General features: G+C 41.2%; 1 protein-coding gene and 1 long non-coding RNA gene across 3 annotated transcripts in view; both read right to left on the reverse strand.

Annotated features, from left to right (window-relative positions):
- Nucleotides 1–23,908, reverse strand: part of LOC120472238 (transmembrane protein 272) — a 63,698-nt gene that overhangs the window by 39,329 nt on the left and 461 nt on the right. The gene's annotated exons all lie outside the window — the stretch shown is intronic.
- LOC148981647 (uncharacterized) lies at nucleotides 492–23,373 on the reverse strand. Its single transcript, XR_016168244.1, has 2 exons — nucleotides 19,041–23,373; nucleotides 492–13,901 (listed from the first exon to the last, which is right to left on the reverse strand). It is a non-coding gene; the product is annotated as an uncharacterized LOC148981647 (long non-coding RNA).

Consider the following 23,908-nt stretch of genomic DNA (forward strand, 5'->3'; position numbering starts at 1 on the left):
ATAGGTGTTTATACCCATATAGACTTGTCTTGATTTCTAATCCACAACAAATGACGATTATTAGGTTAAACGTTCAGAATACGACTCCATATAAGGTTATATTTCAGCACTTCGCGAATGGATAGCGACGCTTAAAGACCCACTCCGATGAAAATAATGTTTTTCTAGGTATTAACATGTTCTTGTGTAATTTTTCTGATGTTAGAGGACATATCTTGAGAAAAATAAGCTCAAAGTGTTATTTCTGAGTATTTCTACATTCAAATGGCTGTGAATCAGTAGCAGACGCTAAAATGCCAGCTAGAATAGACTGGAGTTGTGACGTAGTAACTCGACTGGGCGGGGCCACAAGCTCATACTCCCCTCCATACTCATACTCCCTAAACTTTTTACAAACAAGCACGTAGATAATGTATAATATAATAGTAGTTAATTCATGTTTAATATATAATTAAACACACCACAGATGCACAATATAGAAAAGAGACGGACAGGGACAATATGGAACTTTTATTTTTCAGATAATGTTTATTGCACATATTTTGTTATTTAATGCCTATAAATATTAAACAATATACATTCAGACACAGTCAATAATACGAATCTAATGTTGTATTTCATGCGAGATACCAGCGGTCAAGTGACAAAAGAACGACTCAAACCCGAAGACTGGAGAGTGAACTAATCATTTCTTTTTCCGGTACTGACAGCATAAGCCGCTTTCCGACCAAGTAGTTACAGGAACTTAGTTATAGGAACTGTACACTTCTAAACAGTTCTAAGAACTACTCTCCCCCAAACTCGGTTTTGCTGCTTGCGTTCGCACTGGCCAAGTGGCCATAGGAACTGGTAGGAGGGGTAACGCAAGCACGGCAACGGGTTTTATAGCGTCATCACTAGACGTAGCGCGGCCACATACAACAACAAACCTGCCTTGCCGGGACCTTAATAACGGAGAACGAACGGCGGCGTTTAAAGATTATGCTTGAGTTCTGTACAGAGAAACACAGAAGACGACGGCTCCAGTGTCATATGATATTAAGTAATATGATGGAAGAAGATAAAAGAGCAGAGCGCAGGAGGCAAACAAAACGACGGGCAAGTTTAGCTAGCATTAGCAATTAGCTGGTTGAATGCGTTATGTTTGTCTTAATCCTCGTTGTAATGTTTTTCAAAAACACACAGCGTATGGCAGACAGCGCGCTACAAGTTTCGTGTTGACAGTGGGCATGACTTGAACCAATCAACGTAGACCTAGGGAAAGGGAACTAAAAAAGTCCTCGCTCTAGACTAGGCACTGAAAGAGTTATAGGAACTACGGTCTGAGGAACTAAAAAATCCCCAATTTAGTCCGATCGGGACATGGGAAAAAAAGGGTTATAGGAACGTTAGGTTCTAGGAACTGCAAAAGTCCCTCCGGTCGGAAAGCAGCTATTGTCTCTATGGGACTGAGAGGAAGAACGAAAGACTCGAACCCGGCCGAACCCGAACTCGAGATTTGAAATATGAACTAGGCAAGGCAAGGCAAGTTTATTTATATAGCACATTCATAAAAAGTGGCAATTCAAAGTGCTTTACATGGAAGAAATTAAAGAAGTCAGAATAATTAAAACAGTTTAGAATAAAAAAAATCATAATAATAAAAATAAAATACAGTGTCGAAAATAAAATGTACAGTAACAGTCGGACAAACAGTGGCACAGTGCTCATTCAGTAAAGCAGTACAGTGCTCATTCAGTAAATGCACAGCTAAACAGATGTGTTTTGAGTCTGGATTTGAATGTGACTACTGTAGAAGCACACCTGATCTCTTCTGGAAGCTGGTTCCAGCTGCGGCTGGCATAATAGCTAAAAGCAGACTCTCCATGCTTAGAGTGAACCCTTGGTATTTCTAGCTGATGTGATCCTAGTGATCTGAGCGATCTGTTGGGTTTATATTATTCAGTGAGCATATCTGCAATATATTGAGGTCCTAACCCATTGAATGATTTATATACCAGTAATAATACTTTAAAATCAATCCTAAATTTAACTGGGAGCCAGTGTAAAGACCTGAGGACTGGTGTGATATGTTCATATTTTCTGGTCCTGCTCAGAATCCTGGCAGCAGCGTTTTGTATGAGCTGCAACTGTCTTATGGTCTTTTTGGGAAGGCCAGTGAGGAGTCCATTACAGTAATCCACCCTGCTGGTGATGAAAGCATGCACAAGTTTCTCTAAGTCTTGACTGGAAACGAAGCATCTAATTCTTGAAATATTTTTCAGATGATAGTATGCTGATTTAGTTATTGCTTTGACATGACTACTGAAACTAAGGTCTGACTCTAGAGACACGCCAAGATTCCTGACTTGATTTTTAGTTGTTAGACCCCTAGTGTCGAGGTATGCATTCACCTTGAGAACTCCATCTTTGTTTCCAAACACAATGACTTCAGTTTTGTCCTTGTTTAACTGAAGAAAGTTTTGGCACATCCAACTATTTACTTCATCAATGCATTTGCACAGGGAGTCAATGGGGCTGTAGTCGTTAGGCGATAGGGCTAAGTAGAACTGTGTGTCGTCTGCATAGCTATGGTAAGCGATTTGGTTCTTTCTCATTATTTGGCTCATTGGGAGCATATACAGGTTGAATAGGAGTGGCGCAAGAATCGAGCCCTGAGGGACTCCGCAAGTCATGGATGTCCACTAGGGCTGTCGCGATAACCGCAATATTGCAGTACCGCGCTTCTGACAAGTAAACCGCAGAGGATTGCACGTAACCGCAGCAACCGCGATATTCACGTTTTTTTATAAGGCTTGTTTTGAACTTCATGCATGTGTATTGAATGTTAAACAAGTTCATAATGATAACAACAAGACTGTTTATCTTGGTGATGTGTAGCCTACAGAGGCTTCACACAGACAGTGAATGAGAGAGATCTGCAGAGCGCGTGCGATTACCTGCGTCTGTCTTTGAAGTCGTGAAAAGGTTGCCGTGTCAAAGGAAAGCTAAATATTTGTCGTAGCCTATCATCATTTTAAGTTTCACGTCACGGGTATTTTCCACAAATGCGCGTCAGCAGCAGTGCTGGTCAGCATCCCACAGCGCGAGGAAGCCGCAGAAAATAATATCACAGAGTCACGCATTGAATCAATGCCATATTGGTCACTAATAAGTGAAGCATCAGCTTCAGCGTTACCCATGCGACACATTGCTGATCAGCTGAGCCTTGAAAAGTGGAACTCAAAGTTAAAAATAATTAACATCTTGTTTCATTACATCTCTTTTAACGAATCAGCTTCTTTGAACGTGTTTGTTAAATTAACGGTTCAAAGTCCGTTGTCATAACAATATGTGCGCTGAGTGAAAGCCTTTCAATCATGCTTTCAATGCGCATATAGACGCTGTTTAGTTTCGGTTATTGGTTAAATGACCTCGTTTTTGTCCACATCGTAAACTTTATTTATATAGCAACAAATACTTATAAATTAAATAAATGGCGGTAATACCGCATATCGCGCTATTGAGCAACTCAACATTACCGCAAGGGAAATTCCATAACCGCGACAGCCCTAATGTCCACTCAGACTTATGGTCCCCTATACTCACATAATAACCTCTCCCTTCTAAGTATGACCTGAACCATTTTAGGACTATTTCAGAAAGCCCCACCCAGTTTTCCAGCCTGTCAAGAAGTATGTCATGATCAACAGTGTCAAATGCAGCACTGAGGTTGAGTAGTACCAACACGGATAATTTGCCTGTATCAGTATTTAAGCGAATATCGTTTATTATCTTTATGAGCGCTGTCTCTGTGCTGTGATGAGATCGGAAACCAGATTGAAAATGGTCAAAGTATCCATTTGAGCTTAAGAATTTGTTCAGCTGATTGAAGACAACTTTTTCAATGATCTTGCCTATGAAAGGAAGATTTGAGATTGGTCTATAGTTGCTTAAGATGGTCTTATCCAGACTGCTCTTTTTCAGGAGGGGCTTGACAACTGCAGTTTTCAGGGAGTTCGGAAAACTCCCAGAGCGAAGTGAGGCATTTACCACTTCTAGGAGATCTGCTTCTAAACAGTTTAACACACTTTTGAAAAAAAGATGTGGGAAGTGTGTCAAGGGCGCAGGTGGATGTTTTAAGGTGCTGTACGGTTTCTTCCAAAATTGTGCCATTGATTTCTTCAAAAACAGACATAGTAACTACAGATTGTGGTCTGATTTGACTGACTCCAGAGCAACTCAAGGATGTGCTGATCATCTTTCTGATATTATTAATTTTCTTAGAAAAGAAAGAAGCAAACTCACTGCACTTGCTGTCTGAGAGCATTTCTATGGGAATCTGGCTTGGGGGGTTTGTCAGTCTCTACAGTAGCAAAAAGAGTACGTGTGTTGTTTATATTGCTGTTTATAATATTTGAGAAGAAAGTCTGTCTGGCTTTGCCTAGTTCCCTATTGAAAGCGTGGATGCTGTCTTTGTAGATGTTATAATGGACTACAAGTTTTGTCTTCCGCCATATGCGCTCTGCTTTTCTGCATTGTCTTTTCATATTTTGCACTGCGGTTAAGTTTCTCCAAGGTGCTTTTTGTCTACTATTCTTCCTGACTTTTACAGGAGCAATATCATCAATTACACTCTTAATTTTTGAGTTGAAAGAATCAAGGAGAAAATCAACAGAGTCGGCAGATATGCTTGGTTTTAAAGATATAGCCTCCATAAATAGCACACCAGTGTTCTCATTTAAGCATCTCTTCTTGACAGACACAGATCTAGCTTCAACTGCAGGAGAGATTAATATATCAAAGAAAATACAGAAATGATTAGACAGTGCTACATCCTTAATAACAATCGATGAGATGTTTAAACCCGTACTGATATGTAAATCTAGAGTGTGTCCACGATTGTGTGTGGGACCATGTACATGCTGAGTCAGATCAAAAGTTTTTAAAACAGTTTTGATTTATTTTGCCATATTGTTTTCTGCATTATCTATATGAATGTTAAAATCTCCAGCAATGGCAAAACAGTCAAACTCAGAGGCAATTGTTGATAGCAGTTCTGTAAAGTCCTCAGCAAAGGCTGGAGAGTATTTTGGAGGTCTGTAAACAATGATAAGTAAAATACGTGGAGCACCTTTTAACACAATACCCAGATATTCGAAAGAGGGGTAATTCCCAAATGATATTTGCTTACATTCATAAAACATCTTTAAAAAGAGCAGCTAAGCCGCCACCTCTCTTACCCGCTCTGCAGACACTCATATAAGTAAAGTTAGGAGGGGATGTTTCGTTTAAGACCGTTGCACTGCAGCTGTCTTCTAGCCAAGTTTCATTTAGAAACATAAAGTCCAAGTTGTATGTAGTGTTGCTTTCGTCAACGAAAATTATGACTAAATATCATCGTCAACGAACCTTTATCACGTGACGAAAACGAGACGAGACGCAACGTAAATGCTGGTCGTGTGACGATGACTATAACTAAATGTATAATGCAATATCGTTGACGAATAAAAACGAGACTAAATGTGGTTTACAAAAATAAAAACTATGCTAAAATGTCTCTTCATTTTCGTTGACCAAAACGAGACGAGACAAAATGTTAACATTATCTCGTCTCGCTTAGCCTACTTGCATTATTAGTATGCAGCATTTCTGTTTCCTGTGTCACTTCAGGGGCTGCATTAGATCGCACTGTGCAAACGCATGCGACTTCAGATCCTCAAGCCCCACTCGCGGCATTATTTAGAAGAAGCAGTTGCGTGAGTTACAGCTGTTTCACACACACTCCGTGTGTAGCGTGTATGCGGTGCGTGTTGCAGTATGCAGGAGCAGCGCGCGTTATTGCTTTCACATGTGCTGCGTTTGCAGTGCGCAACTGATCTACGGCTGTACCACAATCACAACATTTATCCTCTATTTTTTATTTCAAATCAGTATTTTAAATTAGCCTACATCCATTTTGTCGCGTTGTTGAGGTAGTGTGTAGATCTCTGCTCTGCTGTTATGCACGCACCGCTCTCAGAGCGCGCGGTATGAGCGCTAATCATAACTGTAACATGGGTGCGGGAAAAATACGCACTGCAAATGAGTATGTGTGAAACAGGCTTTAGCATAAATGACAACAAACAAAGTTAAGTCTGTTACAGAGAAAGGGATTCGTCTTTGGGAGAAAAAGAAAAAATGACATTTGGAAAAACTTTAATTTCATCATGTGTGTAGGCTACTAACATGTTTGGTTGGTAAAATAAATATGTTGTAAATTCAATTCAGAGCGTCTCCCTGGATGCATTCTTGAGTCTATAAGGTAACAATAATATAAGAAGATAAGATTGTTTGAAATGGGTTTGGCTAAAAGAAAAAAATTGGTTTAGTCTATAGGCTAGCCTACTACTAGGTAGGCTTCTTATATATTGACTGGGTTAAATAGAATTGCCTACTAAAAAGAGACTAAAATACAAATTTCATTGACTAAAACTAGACTATGTCTTTCGTCGACTAAAACTAAACTAAAATGTCATCGGTTTTCGTCGACTAAAACTAGACTAAAATGTCATCGGTTTTTCGTCGACTAAAACTAGACTAAAATGTCATCAGTTTTCGTCGACTAAAACTAGACTAGACTAAAAAGAGTATGAACATGACTAAAACTAACAAAAACTAAAATGTCAGCTTGACACAAAGACTAGACTAAAACTAAAATTAAAACAGGCCGCCAAAAACAACACTTTTTAAGGTTATTAAGTCGCTGACTAGAAGTGATTTATTTTTAAGTGAGCGGATGTTAGAAAGTGCTAACTTTATAGTCTTACTTTTTGTCCCCACAGCAGTCTTATTTTGGCGTGTAATGGACACCAGATTAGATGGGTTTGCTGTACGGCTGTTGAAGGCCTTAGATTTTCTATCATGTATTTGAACCGCTATAGAGAAGGATTCAGGCACACTGGGTTCCCGCTTGTTTTGTAAACATTTAAGAAAGTTACTGATATCAAAGCGGATACCCGACTCATATCATTTAGAGTTGGTATCAGTTGTTTTTGGTTCACCTCGAGCAGATGGAGGAGGGTGTGAGCCCTGGCGCCGTGGCAGAGGCCGAAGAGCTCTATCAGGGGGAGGAGGAGGAGGAGGAGGGCGAGCTGTGCCCGCAGGCTTTGGTGGTTGTGGGGCCTGCTGGGGGCTTGCAGCAAAAGAGTGTGATAGTTTAGTTCCAGCATACACCCGTTTTTCCATTTTCTCTGAGAAGCACAGAAGTGGAGATTCTGGAGAGAGTGAGAACGAGTAACTAATCATTACTCTTTCCGGTCCTGCTGTATCACACACGGCATGGCCCAGCACAGATCAGAGTCAGACACTGACGAGTCGACAGCTAACGTATCGAGACACGAGAGGAGGAGAACAAACCTGATAAATTTGAAGTTGCAAAGGAAAGAATGTCTCGGATCAGGAGGTGAGGTGAACTAACAGAATCAGACAGCAATAGCCTGAACTTAAGACCCAACAACTAATAAATTAATACAACATTTGAGTTGCTTATAATTTGTAAGTGTATGCTAGCGGGAGAGACAGAGCTCTCAGCAATGGGGAGGGTCGTCTCCGTGCCATCGGCTCCGCCCACAACACAGAGGCGAATTGCTAATGAGCTACTGCTGCTCTGCTGAAGTGAAGTTCCAGAAAACGGCACAGGTTTTGTGATTTTGGCTAAAAATGGCATAATCATAATTTAAAGACCACTGGAAATGTTTAAAAATAGCTTTAAAATATGATCGGAGTGGGACTTTAAGTAGCACGTAGAACGCGTTCTCGCGCATTCATATTAAGTGCATTTTTGGGAAACGCACGTGGAATTGCTGCGATCGTTCGTAACCTTACATGTAGAGAGCGTTCTTAAAAGCTAAAATACATCGTTATCGAAAACCCGGCCCAGAAGAGTCAAGTTCATCAAGTTCAGAAGTGACTAGAAGGAGAGCAGCAATATGAAAACCAAACCGCAGCTACTGTTAGTGTTGACCAAGTTTAAATTATACACACCTTATAACAGCGCGTCGTTATTAGACCATAGCCCTGTGAACACCGCGCGCTCCCTCTCAGTGCATGTGCAGGCGCGCGTCTTTTGCATCAACAAAATGTGATCGATTAATTTGAGTCAAGTTGTAATCACGGATCGAATCAAAGGAAGATTTTATCAACTGGTTCAGTAGGCAATTGTTTGGAGTTAAAAAATATATAACTCGCGCTGCATATTTAGTAATTTTGCCTCAGAAACAGGATTATACATTCGTTTTAACAAGCAGGATGTTCATTCATGCTGAATGCGATTTTCATGTTTAAAAAGTAACTATACATAAGAGAAGGAAAGATGCGGATAACTATACATTATTTAAGGTTATTTCTATTCGTAATGATATTGATATAGCCTATTAAATGTTGTATCAAGTAACTTCATGCTTTCCCCGTTGCGAACGTGCACTCGTCTAAACTGTAGCCTGGGTGCTGCTGCTCTGCTCTAGTTGACGGCTACCTTTCCCCCCGAACAGATCACGTTAACAACAACCCTTTAGAAAATGTAATTCCTTTGTGGATCCTCTTGATCTGCTTTCTCCATGTTTCTTTGACAAATCTCAGCATCAGTCTCACGCGCGCTGCATGGGAGTTAACCACGCCCACTTATTTACATTTCGCGGTATTGAGAATGAGGAGTTGACGTCATTTTACAGAGCCCCTCCCCTCTCCACCATGTTGGTAGGATTCCCACGGCAAAACAGTATTGTTTACGTGTGTTTTTAGCTTGGTAGTAGAGGAGTTTCTCACAATACCGCACTGTTTTACCATGCCTGGAAGTAACTGCTGCGTTAAAGGGTCACTTCACCCATTTGCATTAAGATTTGTATCTTTAGAAACCCAGTCATATTTTTGAATGGTCATGGTTTATTCCCTTATTTTCCTCTGAGAAGGGAGAAATAAGGATTTAAGTGTTTTACTTCCTGCTTATCGTGACGTAAAAATCGGCATTTTGCGTCACGATAAGCAGCAAGTCATATTTCATTAAAATCTTTAGAACTACATATATTAGCTCATTATTATTACAGGGTGTTGGACCCACTCACCCTACAAGCCTATTACAGATCATTGGGTGGGACTTCACTTGCAGAAACTGAAATCAATATCCGCCATCTTGTTTGGAAGCTAAGCTAATACGTGCTGTGGAGATAGTTAGTTATGACAATGACGGAAGAAACTAAACATGATATGGAAGAAGAGGATTTTGAAGTTCTGCTGCTCGAATCCGATGTTCGTGGCTATCTTTACGAGCCGCAGTATAGTTTAGAGCAGCTGAGGCTGATGGAGGAGCAGGAGACGCCGAGGCAGCGGCCTGTCGCGGTCGAGGACCCCGCACTGACTCTGGCGCTGGGCGGCTTGCTGGTGTCCGTGCTCTCGCTGCGTGCTACGGCCTACGGACACAGCCCGTCTGCTGCAGAGAATTTCAACGATGGCAATTTCTCCTGGAGGAAATCTCTGAATCAGACGAGCACACGGATGTTTGTGTTGTGATAGTTTAGCCTGACTAAACATCCAGGTAACATGCAGTAATTCACCAAACAGAAATAAATACAAACGAGGAGTAATTCACTTAAAGTTTGCCAATGTAACATGAACGGGGTTTGTTGTTGTGGGAAGAAGGAGGCAGGAACCGGCGAACATTTAAACATTTTAATAGTAAAATGAACAAATACAAAACAAAAGTATAAGCCAAAGCCAGCAGCCCCTCATTGACGACTGCTGTAACGTTACACACAACAGAAACAAAACTTCATAAAATCAGGCCTGTTTCTCTCTCGATCTGCCGTCGTCGCTCCCCGTTTTATGCTTTCGCTTCTCCGTGAGAGACGCGGGATCGGCGAGCGCCTCACGGGTGTCTTTCATTATCACCAAATAGTCTCTGTTTAGTCTGTTATCACTCACGCCACCAGCCTTGCGTGGCGCACTGTCCTCTTATGTGCCTCGCCCTCGATCGTCCTGCTCGCCACAGCCAACTAGACATTTTGTGTGAAATGAATTTCAAACTCTGGTGATAGCTAATGTTAGCCTTGTAGACGGAAGAGTGAATTCTCTGTTTGTTCCGGATTAGTGGGTGTGGCTTGCGGAGCTGTACAATGCGGGGCATTCTGGGACCTGTAGTCTATTCATATGCGCCCCTTGGTTATTTTCTGTCTTTTCTCGGTCAAGAGGGCACCAAATTAAAAAATTATTTTACTTTTACATATATGATCCACTTTCAATAAAAATTTATGTTGAATAAATTGATTTTAATTTAAATTGATTTCAATAAATTGATTTATGTTGGGTGAAATGCTCCTTTAAGAACTCCTCCAGTAACTAACACGATACATTTGGAAAACATAGGAACAATGGAATTAAGTTTTTGGGGTTACCGAAATGGACACAGCAGGCATTGCTGGGTTTGCTGATGCCTTTGTATACGATTTTCACTGTTTGCTGTGCCTTAACGAATGCAAAAGTGTTTGAGTGCCTTGGCTTGTTCATTACTTTTTTATTACATTGAAATAAATGTTTGAAACAACTTGATATGGCCTAACAATATTTATCGAGAACTGAAATATATAGGCTATTTGGACAACATGTTTCATGGACAACATAAGTAATAATAAAATAATAATACTGTTATTAGTGCAAAAGAACAAATATATTATGGTGCTTCTCCAAATACAGCTGTTTTGCACTTTGTGTGAGTTTGTTCCTGTAAGGTCCCTTTTCTTTCTTTTAGCATTGCTTTACTTTCTTCCTTTTTTTCTCGTATTGCCGTCTCTGTTCTGCCAAAATAATAAATGCGCGAAAATTAAAGAGCTCTGGAATGTTTAGTCGCGTCTATGGGTTCTAAAGGTGTTGCCCCTGGTAACCGTCTCCTACCATCATGGCCGACCGGCTCAGACCACGCCCAAATCGGCACGTGACTCCTCATTCTCAATACACCAGTGTTGTGCAAGTTACTTCCAAACTGTAAGGTATTACTTGTTACTGTTATTTAAAAGTAATTCATTATCTTACAATATTACTGTCTCAGAATTGTAATGCGTTACATTACTCATGTATTACTTTTGAGTTACTTTCACCAAAATAACTATAGAAGTAGAACTTAACTTTGGGGCTGTAACGATATGCAATATGAAACCGAAATCGCGATTCGCCACACTCAGATCCACGAACCTACAGAATCGCGACACACCACTTCCAACTCCCAGCGTTATTCTCCTTACCGTCCAGATCCAATGCCACCTTATCTTTAAATTAGGCTAATAGTATTATTTGAAGTGAAAATTATAAAATACATAGACCTACACCACAAAACTAGTTGAGGATAAATTATTTAAATAATAATTTAAAATTAGATCATTAAAATTGGGGAAGTCCAGCATTATGGACATTAAAATATTCATTTTATTTTAGTTTTCGTGTTCGCATTTATGAGGAAAAAACAATTTTACAGATGCGACCGCTCTGAACTGGCACTAAAAGACTGCTTTAAATCTTTCACTTAGTCTGTTGCCTTTAAGAAGTAAAAGCAGACAATATTAGATAAGGCGCGGGGGCTTGCTGGTGCACGTCTCATAAATAGCCAATAGACTATACCGAAACTCAGCGTATAAGTATAGCCTACTCCACAGACCTGAAAAATATATCTAACGTTATACTGAAATGTCTACTTGTAAACAGAACAATTCAAAATGAAAGAAAACAGACTGCTCTCTGCTTATGAACTGAAATGTGCATTTCGCATTCACTAGCCTACTGCGAAGATCGCGAGTCAGTATCGTCAACTTCATCTTTATTACTAAACAATTTAAGTCTCCTTGCTATAGGCATATTTACATATTCATAATCTTTGCTTTTTCATCAGCTTTTAGGAGCTTTATTATCGCCACCCTTAGCTACTACATGAACAAATCACCACCGCATCAAAAACATGATTGCATGAGGAAAACATGACAAATACCACCTAAACATAGCCTAACTGTTTAAAAAGAAAACACAGAACGAATAGCCTAAAGCGCATACGTCCATCTCTCGAATGTGGTCTTCTTCATGCCATTCTCACCCATTAGGTGATTTTCCACTGGCCAGCGCGAGCACAGAGGCCGAAATCATGCCTCACCACACTCCTGTAAAAAATAAATCGCTATACAGATATATCAGTCTTTACAAACTTGGACACCACACGCGGCTATTGACTGACCACGAACAGGTAACTTAGCATACTTGCATTTTCCATTGGTTAATGTCTCACGGTCTTGCTGTATTTTTTACTTTTTTTTTTTTTTAATTAAAACTAAAAGTCTGTTGTAATACAAGCCTCACTGAACATGTAACGAGTAAAATATTACTGAAAATTGATTAGTAATGCCTTACACTACTGTGTTACAGCAAAAAGTAATATGTTACTGTAATGTATTACTTTTGTAATGTATTACTTTTTGTGCGCGTGCGATCGGTTGTTTGTGTTTGTAGCTCCGGAGAATTTCTTCACTAATCCTCGATTTTCTTCTTTACCACTTATTTATAAACAAGCACTTTCTATTTTTATATTATGTGAACTTATCCTCGATAGTATTCCTTATAAAAAACAATTGGATTGCTTTGATATCGCAATATCCAACCTTCCTAATCCTGGCTACTAGCCTTTAGCCCGCTAGCATTCCACGCGTGCCCTCTCGCCTATTGATCGTCTCAATTTACACCCGTTTCACTAAATCCTGGTTATTTCCGACATTTCAATCCTAAATTAGTAGTGATAGTTGTAGTATCACTACTAATTTACTGATCATCTGTTATAATGGCGAACATATCAGATGCGTGTCTAACATTACCTTTGAGTGCAGGTGAAGACACATTCGAGCTCTTCACGGTGAAGCAGGAGCTGAAATACGTTGAGAAACAGATCCGTGGTCTGCTGGTGAAGCAAGCCGAGCTGTTGGATCGGCGCTCAACGCTTGAAGCATCACGCGCCGACGCTAACGAATCAGTGGTTAGTGACGTTAACTCTTTGACTCCGAGTTCGTCTACTCCGTATGTTACTCTGCCGAGGAAGACGCGATCATCTCAGGCTTCATTCACTCCGGCACCGAAACAACATGGACCATGGATCACACAGCGGAAGACACGAGCCAGGACCAGAGCTGCCTCTCCGCCCCTCCCGGTCTTCGAGATCTCCACCCGGAACCGCTTCTCCCCTCTTCGCGAGCCGGAACGCGATGACGCCGTGATCATCGGCACATCCATGGTCCGCCATGTCCGTGCTAATTCGGATAAAGGTAAGGTGCGCACTCACTGCTTTCCTGGTGCTCGTGTTCTTGATGTCGCTGCACAGGTTCCCGAGATCCTGAACGGGGACGAGCGCGTCGGAGCTGTTGTGCTGCACGCGGGAGCGAACGACATTAGGCTGCGGCAGACGGAGGTTCTGAAGAAGGACTACAGGAGCCTGATCGAGACGGTACGCAGCACAGCGCCTAAAGCAGCGATCATCGTGTCTGGACCGCTTCCCACGTACAGACAAGGACAGGAAAGGTTCAGTAGACTATTTGCATTAAATGAATGGTTAATGTCATTGTGTAATGAACAGAGGCTGCACTTTGTAAATAACTGGCATCTGTTTTGGGAGAGACCGAGGCTGTACAGCACAGATGGACTCCATCCCAGCCGAATCGGAGCGGCTGTGCTGTCGGACAACATTTCCAAGACACTACGCACCAAATGACTAATGAGTCAAAGTCCAAATTACAGCCTTTGCGGTCCAAACTTAACTAATAAGCATAGTGTGGAACATTATATAGAAACTGTGTCTATTGCTCATTTAGTGAAGCCAAACAATAAATCTAGTGTAGGATCTAGCAAAAATCTTATTGTAATTAAAGCTGCAAGCAGCGATGGGCGGGCCCTCGCACCTGTAGCACGTCGGGGTGTGAGGCAGCCGCATTGCATATTCTGCAGCTCAGCCAGTGCCGCTGTGCATTTGCTCTGCTTCGTTAAAGGTCACTTCCTGTTGCCAGCAGGTGGCGCTATGACTGTGGGTGAATGTCTGCATGTAGATTTGTTCAGGGCAGGACTCTTGTCAAATGTGTAAAATTTCATGCAGATCTGGGCATTTACAGCCAAGTTACTACAACTTCCTGTTTAATGGCGAATCATTGACGCCACGGACACACCCGTCGACGAAAACGCGCAGATAGCACAACTTTACATCGTCAATGCCTTTAGAAGGCACAGCAGAAATGTGAAGTCGATCCGACTAAGTCCCTAGGAGGAGTTAGTTAAAGTACGTAATGAGTAAATCATCCAAAAATGTCGGTAAAATTAGAAATGGCCGATTTCCTGTTGAGTTTAGGGCATCGCTCCAAGAGACTTTTCTGTGCGTCTGGATATGTTAGTTGTACCACAAAAATTTCGTACATGTCGGTCAAACATGCGACGGGGGCTGCTTCGTTAAAAGTCACTTCCTCTTGCCACTAGGTGGCGCTATGAATGTGGGTGAATGTCGGCATGTAGATTTGTTCAGGGCGCGACTCTTGTCAAATGTGTAAAATTTAGTGAAGATCTGGGCATTTACAGCCAAGTTACTACAACTTCCTGTTTCATTGCGAATCATCGACGCCACGGACACGCCCATCGACGAAAACGCGCAGATAGCACAACTTTACATCGTCAATGCCTTTAGAAGGTACAGCAGAAATTTTAAGTTGATCCGACTAAATCCCTAGGAGGAGTTCGTTAAAGTACAGAGTGTGTAAATCGTCCCAAATCGGTCGCCAAATTCAAAATGGTGGACTTCCTGTCGAGTTTAGGGTATGGGTTCTTGAGGCTTTTTTGTGCGTCTGGTCATGGTAGATGTACCACAGAAATTTCGTACATGTCGGTCAAACAAGCGGCGGGGGCTGCTTCGTTAAAGGTCACTTCCTGTTGCCAGCAGGTGGCGCTATGACTGTGGGTGAATGTCGGCATGTAGATTTGTTCAGGGCGTGACTCTTGTCAAATGTGTAAAATTTCGTGCAGATCTGGGCATTTACAGCCAAGTTACTACAACTTCCTGTTTCATGGCGAATCTTCGACGCCACGGACACGCCCATCGACGAAAACGCGCAGATAGCACAACTTTACATCGTCAATGCCTTTAGAAGGCACAGCAGAAATTTTAAGTCGATCCGACTAAATCCCTAGGAGGAGTTCGTTAAAGTACGGAGTCTGTAAATCGTCCAAAAATGGCCGCCAAATTCAAAATGGCGGACCTCCTGTCGAGTTTAGGGTATGGGTTCTTGAGGCTTTTTTGTGCGTCTTGATATGATACACGTCCCCACCAAATTTCATGCACGTAGGTTGAACGTGGACGAGGGGCTAATTTTTTCCAATTTTCTAGGTGGCGCTAGCGTGCCATTTTGCCCCGCCCATCTGTGAAACCCACAAAATACGAAATTTTTCACCAGTCCTGACATGCGTGCCAAATTTGGTGAGTTTTTGAGCATGTTGCGGCCCCGAAAATGGCACTTACTTTGCAGAAAAAAGAAAAAAAAATTAAAGCTGCAAGCAGCGATGGGCGGGCCCTCGCACATGTAGCGCGTCGGGGTGTGAGGCGGCCGCATTGCATATTCTGGAGCTCAGCCGGTGCGGCTGTGAATTTGCTACGCTTCATTAAAGGTCACTTCCTGTTGCCAGCAGGTGGCGCTATGACTGTTGGTGAATGTCGGCATGTAGATTTGTTCAGGGCGGGACTCTTGTCAAATGTGTTAGATTTCGTTCAGATCAGGGCATTTACATCCAAGTTAATACAACTTCCTGTTTCATAGCGAATCATCAACGCCACGGACACGCCCATCGACGAAAATGCGTAAATAGCACAATTTTACATCATCAATGCCTTTAGAAGGCACAGCAGAAATTTGAAATCGATCCGACTAAATCCCTAGGAGGAGTTAGTTAAAGTACGTAATGAGTAAATCATCCAAAAATGTCGGTAAAATTAGAAATGGCCGATTTCCTGTTGAGTTTAGGACATCGCTCCAAGAGACTTTTCTGTGCGTCTGGATATGTTAGTTGTACCACAAAAATTTCGTACATGTCGGTCAAACATGCGGCGGGGGCTGATTCGTTAAAGGTCACTTCCTGTTGCCACTAGATGGCGCTATGACTGTGGGTGAATGTCGGCATGTAGATTTGTTCAGGACGGGACTCTTGTCAAATATGTAAAATTTCGTGCAGATCTGGGCATTTACAGCCAAGTTACAACAACTTCCTGTTTCATGGCGAATCATCGACGCCACGGACACGCCCATGGACGAAAACGCACAGATAGCACAACTTTACATTGTCAATGCCTTTAGAAGGTACAGCAGAATTTTTAAGTTGATCCGACTAAATCCCTAGGAGGAGTTCGTTAAAGTACGGAGTGTGTAAATCGTCCCAAATCGGTCGCAAAATTCAAAATGGCGGACTTCCTGTCGAGTTTAGGGTATGGGTTCTTGAGGCTTTTTTGTGTGTCTGGTCATGGTAGATGGACCACAGAAATTTCGTACTTGTCGGTCAAACAAGCGGCGGGGGCTGCTTCGTTAAAGGCCACTTCCTGTTGCCAGCAGGTGGCGCTATGACTGTGGGTGAATGTCGGCATGTAGATTTGTTCAGGGCCGGACTCTTGTCAAATGTGTAAAATTTCGTGCAGATCTGGGCATTTACAGCCAAGTTACTACAACTTCCTGTTTCATGGCGAATCTTCGACGCCACGGACACGCCCATCGACGAAAACGCGCAGATAGCACAACTTTACATCGTCAATGCCTTTAGAAGGCACAGCAGAAATTTTAAGTCGATCCGACTAAATCCCTAGGAGGAGTTCATTAAAGTACGGAGTCTGTAAATTGTCCTAAAATGGCCGCCAAATTCAAAATGGCGGACCTCCTGTCGAGTTTAGGGTATGGGTTCTTGAGGCTTTTTTGTGCGTCTTGATATGATACACGTCCCCACCAAATTTCGTGCATGTAGGTTGAACGTGGACGAGGGGCTAATTTTTTCCAATTTTCTAGGTGGCGCTAGCGTGCCATTTTGCCCCGCCCATCCGCGAAACCCACAAAATACGAAATTTTTCACCAGTCCTGACATGCGTGCCAAATTTGGTGAGTTTTTGAGCATGTTGAGGCCCCGAAAATGGCACTTACTTTGCAGAAAAAAGAAAAAAAAAAATAATCCTAACAGTTTCAATAGGGTCCTCGCACTGTTAGTGCTCGGGCCCTAATTAAAGCTGCAAGCAGCGATGGGCGGGCCCTCGCACCTGTAGCACGTCGGGGTGTGAGGCGGCCGCGTTTCATTTTCTGCAGCTCAGCCAGTGCGGCTGTGCATTTGCCACACTGCTTCGTTAAAGGCCACTTCCTGTTGCCAGCAGGTGGCGCTATGACTGTGGGTGAATGTCGGCATGTAGATTTGATCAGGGCGGGACTCTTGTCAAATGTGTTAAATTTCGTGCAGATCTGGGCATTTACAGCCAAGTTACTACAACTTCCTGTTTCATGGCGAATCATCGACGCCACGGACACGCCCATCGACGAAAACGTGCAGATAGCACAACTTTTCATCGTCAATGCCTTTAGAAGGCACAGCAGAAATTTGAAGGCGATCCGACTTAAGCCCTAGGAGGAGTTAGTTAAAGTACGTAATGAGTAAATCATCCAAAAATGGCGGTAAAATTAGAAATGGCTGACTTCCTGTTGAGTTTAGGGCATCGCTCCAAGAGACTTTTCTGTGCGTCTGGACATGGTAGATGTACCACAGAAATTTCGTACATGTCGGTCAAACATGCGACGGGGGCTGCTTCGTTAAATGTCACTTCCTCTTGCCACTAGGTGGCGCTATGAATGTGGGTGAATGTCGGCATGTAGATTTGTTCAGGACGGGACTCTTGTCAAATGTGTAAAATTTCGTGTAGAACTGGGCATTTACAGCCAAGTTACTACAACTTCCTGTTTCATGGCGAATCATCGACGCCACGGACACGCCCATCGACGAAAACGCGCAGATAGCACAACTTTACATCGTCAATGCCTTTAGAAGGTACAGCAGAAATTTGAAGTTGATCCGACTAAATCCCTAGGAGGAGTTCGTTAAAGTACGGAGTGTGTAAATCGTCCTAAATCGGTCGCCGAATTCAAAATGGCGGACTTCCTGTCGAGTTTAGGGTATGGGTTCTTGAGGCTTTTTTGTGCGTCTGGTCATGGTAGATGTACCACAGAAATTTCGTACATGTCGGTCAAACAAGCGGCGGGGGCTGCTTCGTTAAAGGTCACTTCCTGTTGCCAGCAGGTGGCGCTATGACTGTGGGTGAATGTCGGCATGTAGATTTGTTCAGGGCGTGACTCTTGTCAAATGTGTAAAATTTCGTGCAGATCTGGGCATTTACAGCCAAGTTACTACAACTTCCTGTTTCATGGCGAATCATCGACGCCACGGACACGCCCATCGACGAAAACGCGCAGATAGCACAACTTTACATCGTCAATGCCTTTAGAAGGCACAGCAGAAATTTTAATTCGATCCGACTAAATCCCTAGGAGGAGTTCGTTAAAGTACGGAGTCTGTAAATCGTCCAAAAATGGCCGCCAAATTCAAAATGGCGGACCTCCTGTCGAGTTTAGGGTATGGGTTCTTGAGGCTTTTTTGTGCGTCTTGATAGGATACACGTCCCCACCAAATTTCGTGCATGTAGGTTGAACGTGGACGAGGGGCTAATTTTTTCCAATTTTCTAGGTGGCGCTAGCGTGCCATTTTGCCCCGCCCATCTGCGAAACCCACAAAATACGAAATTTTTCACCAGTCCTGACATGCGTGCCAAATTTGGTGAGTTTTTGAGCATGTTGCGGCCCCGAAAATGGCACTTACTTTGCAGAAAAAAGAAAAAAAAAAATAATCCTAACAGTTTCAATAGGGTCCTCGCACTGTTAGTGCTCGGGCCCTAAAAAAATAATCCTAACAGTTTCAATAGGGACCTCGCACTGTTAGTGCTCGGGCCCTAATTAAACCAGAAAATCTAAATATCAGTGAACAAAAACAATTTCTAAAGCTAGGTCTCCTAAACATTAGATCGCTCACACCCAAGGCGGTTATTGTAAATGAAATGGTCACAGATAATAACTTCGATGTTCTGTGCCTTACTGAAACCTGGCTTAAACCAAATGAGTATTTCAGTCTAAACGAATCTACTCCGCCAGGATACTGTTATAAACATGAGCCCCGTCTGATCGGTCGTGGCGGCGGTGTTGCAACAATCTATAAAGATATTTTTAATATTACTCAGAAAACAGGTCACAGGTTTAATTCATTTGAAGTACATGTGCTAAATGTTACGCTCTTAGATGTAAGAAGGAAATCCATATTATCTCTAGCATTGGCTACTGTAGACCTCCAGGGCCATATGCTGAATTCCTAAAAGAGTTTGCAGACTTTCTCTCGGATCTATTGGTAAATGTCGATAAAGCAATAATTGCTGGAGATTTTAACATACACGTAGATAATACAAATGATGCTTTAGGGGCTGCGTTTACAGACTTATTAAACTCCTTTGGGGTCAAACAAAACGTCAGTGGTCCCACTCATCGTCTAAATCATACACTAGATTTAATTATATCATATGGAACAGATCCAACTGATATAGATATTATACCGCAAAGCGATGATGTCACTGATCATTTCATGGTGCATAATACGTACTGATGAAATATGTCATGTTGCACCACGTTATAGACCAGGCAGAACAATCCTTCCAACCACTATAGATGGATTCTCAAATAGCTTACCTGATCTATCTAAGTTGCTAAGTGAACCCAAACAAACAGATTAATTAGAGGAAATGACTAGCAGTTTAAGCACCATTCTTACTAGTACATTAGATATTGTTGCGCCAATTAGATTAAAAAAGGTTCGAGAGAAAATTAAAGCACCATGGTACAACAGTGCTACACATGCTATCAAGAGAGAAACTCGCAACTTAGAGCGTAAATGGAAACAAACTAATTTAGTCACGTTATAAAAAGGCCCTAAAAACAGCCAGGGCTGAGCATCTCCGCAAACTAATCGAAAATAACCAAAATAATCCAAGGTTTCTATTTAACACCGTGGCTAGACTAACAAATAAACAGACATCACCAGAGCAAAATATACCGTTACAGTTTAGTAGTAATGATTTTATGAATTACTTCAATGCGAAAATAGAAAGCATCCGAAACAAAATTATAAATGTACAATCCGCTATGGTGTCTTATGATTCAGCTTCAATTATGGCCCCTCTAGAACAACTAAACCGCTTTACAACGATAGGACAGGAGGAGCTAAATAAACTTATCATTGCATCTAAACCAACAACATGTTTATTAGATCCAATACCCACTAAACTACTGAAAGAACTATTACCTGCAGTGGAAGAGCCTCTCCTCAATATTATTAACTCGTCTTTATCTTTAGGTCATGTCCCAAAAATATTCAAGCTGGCAGTAATAAAACCGCTCATTAAGAAACCGCAATTAGATCCAATAACTTGGCAAATTACAGACCCATTTCAAATCTTCCATTTATGTCCAAAATACTTGAAAAAGTAGTGTCCGCTCAATTGTGCTCTTTTTTGCAAGAAAATGATATCTATGAAAAATTCCAGTCAGGATTCAGACCGCATCATAGTACAGAAACTGCGCTAGTTAAAATTACAAATGATTTACTTTTAGCTTCTGACCAAGGCTGTATCTCAATACTAGTCCTACTTGATCTTAGCGCTGCGTTCGACACTATAGATCATAAAATACTCTTGGATCGACAACAAAACTTCACCGGTGTCCAGGGACAGGCATTAAGCTGGTTTAGATCGTACTTATCGGACCGTTCTCATTTTGTCTGTTTAAATGGGAAAAAAATCAAAGATAACGTCAGTAGACTATGGAGTACCGCAAGGATCGGTTTTAGGCCCTCTGCTATTCTCAATATATATGCTGCCACTTGGTAATATTATAAGAAAACATGGAATTAATTTCCACTGTTATGCTGACGACACTCAATTATATATTTCATCACGACCAGATGAAAACACTAACTCATCTAAAATGACAGGGTGTCTCAAATATATAAAATGCTGGATGACGCGTAATTTCCTGCTATTAAATTCAGATAAAACGGAGGTATTACTTATTGGTCCAAAAAACTACTCACAAAACCTCTCACAATACAACTTTAATATAGACGGATGTCCTGTTACTTTATCCACTACAGTAAAAGACCTGGGTGTTATACTAGACCGCAACTTGTCGTTCAAAAATCATATTTCATATGTTACAAGCACAGCCTTTTTCCACCTTAGAAACATTGCTAAGCTGCGTAACATGCTATCTATTTCTGATGCTGAAAAATTAGTTCACGCATTCATGACCTCGAGACTAGATTACTGTAATGCTTTATTAGCTGGTTGTCCTGCATCCTCAATAAACAAGCTACAGTTAGTACAAAATGCAGCTGCTAGAGTTCTTACTAGGTCAAGAAAATATGATCATATAACACCGATTTTATCATCACTACACTGGTTACCTATTAAGTTCCGCATCAACTACAAAATACTACTACTGACCTATTTGCCCTAAATGGTTTAGCTCCTATGTACTTAACGGACCTTCTTTCGCCCTACAATCCACCGCGTTCCTTAAGATCACTAAATTCAAGGCTTCTGGTCATTCCTAGGATATCGAAGTCCAGTAAAGGAGGGAGGGCGTTCTCGCATTTAGCTCCAAAACTCTGGAATAGCCTTCCCGATACGGTCCGAGCCTCTGACTCGCTGACACAGTTTAAAACTAGATTAAAGACGCTTCTCTTTAGTCAAGCATTCACATAATGCTTACCTTTTAGTCGTCTGTTATGCCATACGGAACCGTTTGCCACTGAAACTGCTTAACGCACCAGTGGGGCTCGACAGCCTTTTAGACAAACGGGTCGGCGCGTATGGTTGGGTTGCGGAGAGTTCAGGTTACGGAGAGTTTGTGAGTTATAACGGAAATCATTATGAACATCAGCTATGCTAATTATTTCCCATCTGCCTTTCTGTTGTTATCTCGGGACGCTTGTCCCGAGAAAAATGGCGTTCGTCAGGTCCAGTTTTGTGTCCAGCCTCTCACGGAGATTTCGGATGCCCCAACGCCTGTGATGGGACGACTCAACGCCTGTGAAGAGACGACTCAACGCCTGCGATATGTTATGGCGCCGTTTTATTCATAAACAATATTTATATTTAATATTTATATTTAAACAATATGAATGTAAGCCAGAGGAGAACTGGCCCCCGACTGAGCCTGGGTTCTCCCAAGGTTTTTTCTCCATCCAATCTGATGGAGTTTGGTTCCTTGCCACTGTCGCCTTGCTTTTGGCTTGCTTTGAGCTTGCTCAGTTGGGATTATTTAGTGTTTAGCAATGTTGTTGATCTGTGTTGTGCTACTTTTATGCTATCAGTGTGAAGCTGCTTTGATACAATCTGTATTGTGAAAAGCGCTATATACATAAATGTGACTTGACTTGACTTTACTCCCAACACTGGTATACACGGAATAAAAAAATCTGTTACGACTGACGTTTTTTACCGCGGTAACGATATATATCGTCATATCGCCCAGCCCTAGCCATTAGTTTTTTCTACTTATTAGAAATGAGGTATTTATGGGCCTCTGAAGTCGAATAATGGGACATTTCTCCAAAATGCTGCAGTAAAATGGTTTGATATGAGGTGTATGTACTGTATTGGACGTCCCCTATAAGAATTGGCCATTAGTTTTTTCTTATTACAAATGAGGCCTTTACATTAGATAGACAGACAGACAGACAGACAGACAGATAGAAAGAAAGAAAGAAAGAAAGAAAGAAAGAAAGAAAGAAAGAAAGAAAGAAAGAAAGAAAGAAAGTTTGAGTTTTTCACAACAACTTTATTTGATCCTCAGAACTTCATATCATAACTTTTATAATAATATTAATAATCACATTTCTGTCACAAATCATTCTTTCTTCCACCCCAAAATACTTATTCCAATACTAAAGCAAAAACCATCATTCCTTCCACAACTGTGCAAATTGCTTCATTACCCCACCTTTGCAAAAAACCTTCATAATCATTAACCAACTTATAAAACTTAAAAATCAATCAGAACCCGACTTTTCACAGAATTTTTAAAAACCATCTCAACTTTTTGCCCTATACCTTCTAACATCTTTTTCCTTGAGATATAAATAGCTCATTTAGCTTGTCCAATCAAGAAATTTGAACATTCTAAAAAGCAGTGAAAAATCGTTTCCCTTATTTTACAGAAAGGTCATTCATCAGATACATTAGAATTCAGAAAGAAAGAAAGAAAGAAAGAAAGAAAGAAAGAAAGAAAGAAAGAAAGAAAGAAAGAAAGAAAGAAAGAAAGAAAATATATAGATAGAAATAAAGAAAAAGATGGAGAGAAAGATAGATGGAAAGAAAGAAAGATTAAAAAGATAGATAAATATATAGATAGAAATAAAGAAAAAGATAGAAAGAAAGAAAGAAAGAAAGAAAGAAAGAAAGAAAGAAAGAAAGAAAAGATAGATAAATGTATAGATAGAAATAAAGAAAAAGATAGATAGATAGATAGATAGATAGATAGATAGATAGATAGATAGATAGATAGATAGATAGATAGATAGATAGATAGATAGATAGATAGATAGATAGATAGATAGATAGATAGATAGATAGATAGATAGATAGATAGATAGATCTGGGCAACTCAAGCGCTCTAAAGCGCGTTCTTTCTCTGCTGTGACTGAAATTGCCGTATTCATAGTAATAGGCGCACACAAATATTTTTTTAGCGGCTGGCTTGACTGTGTATTTTCAAACCACGGC

This window comes from Pimephales promelas, chromosome 4 (genome assembly GCF_988280905.1).
Source record: "Pimephales promelas chromosome 4, fPimPro1.hap1.1, whole genome shotgun sequence".
NCBI classification, from domain to species: Eukaryota; Metazoa; Chordata; class Actinopteri; order Cypriniformes; family Leuciscidae; genus Pimephales; species Pimephales promelas.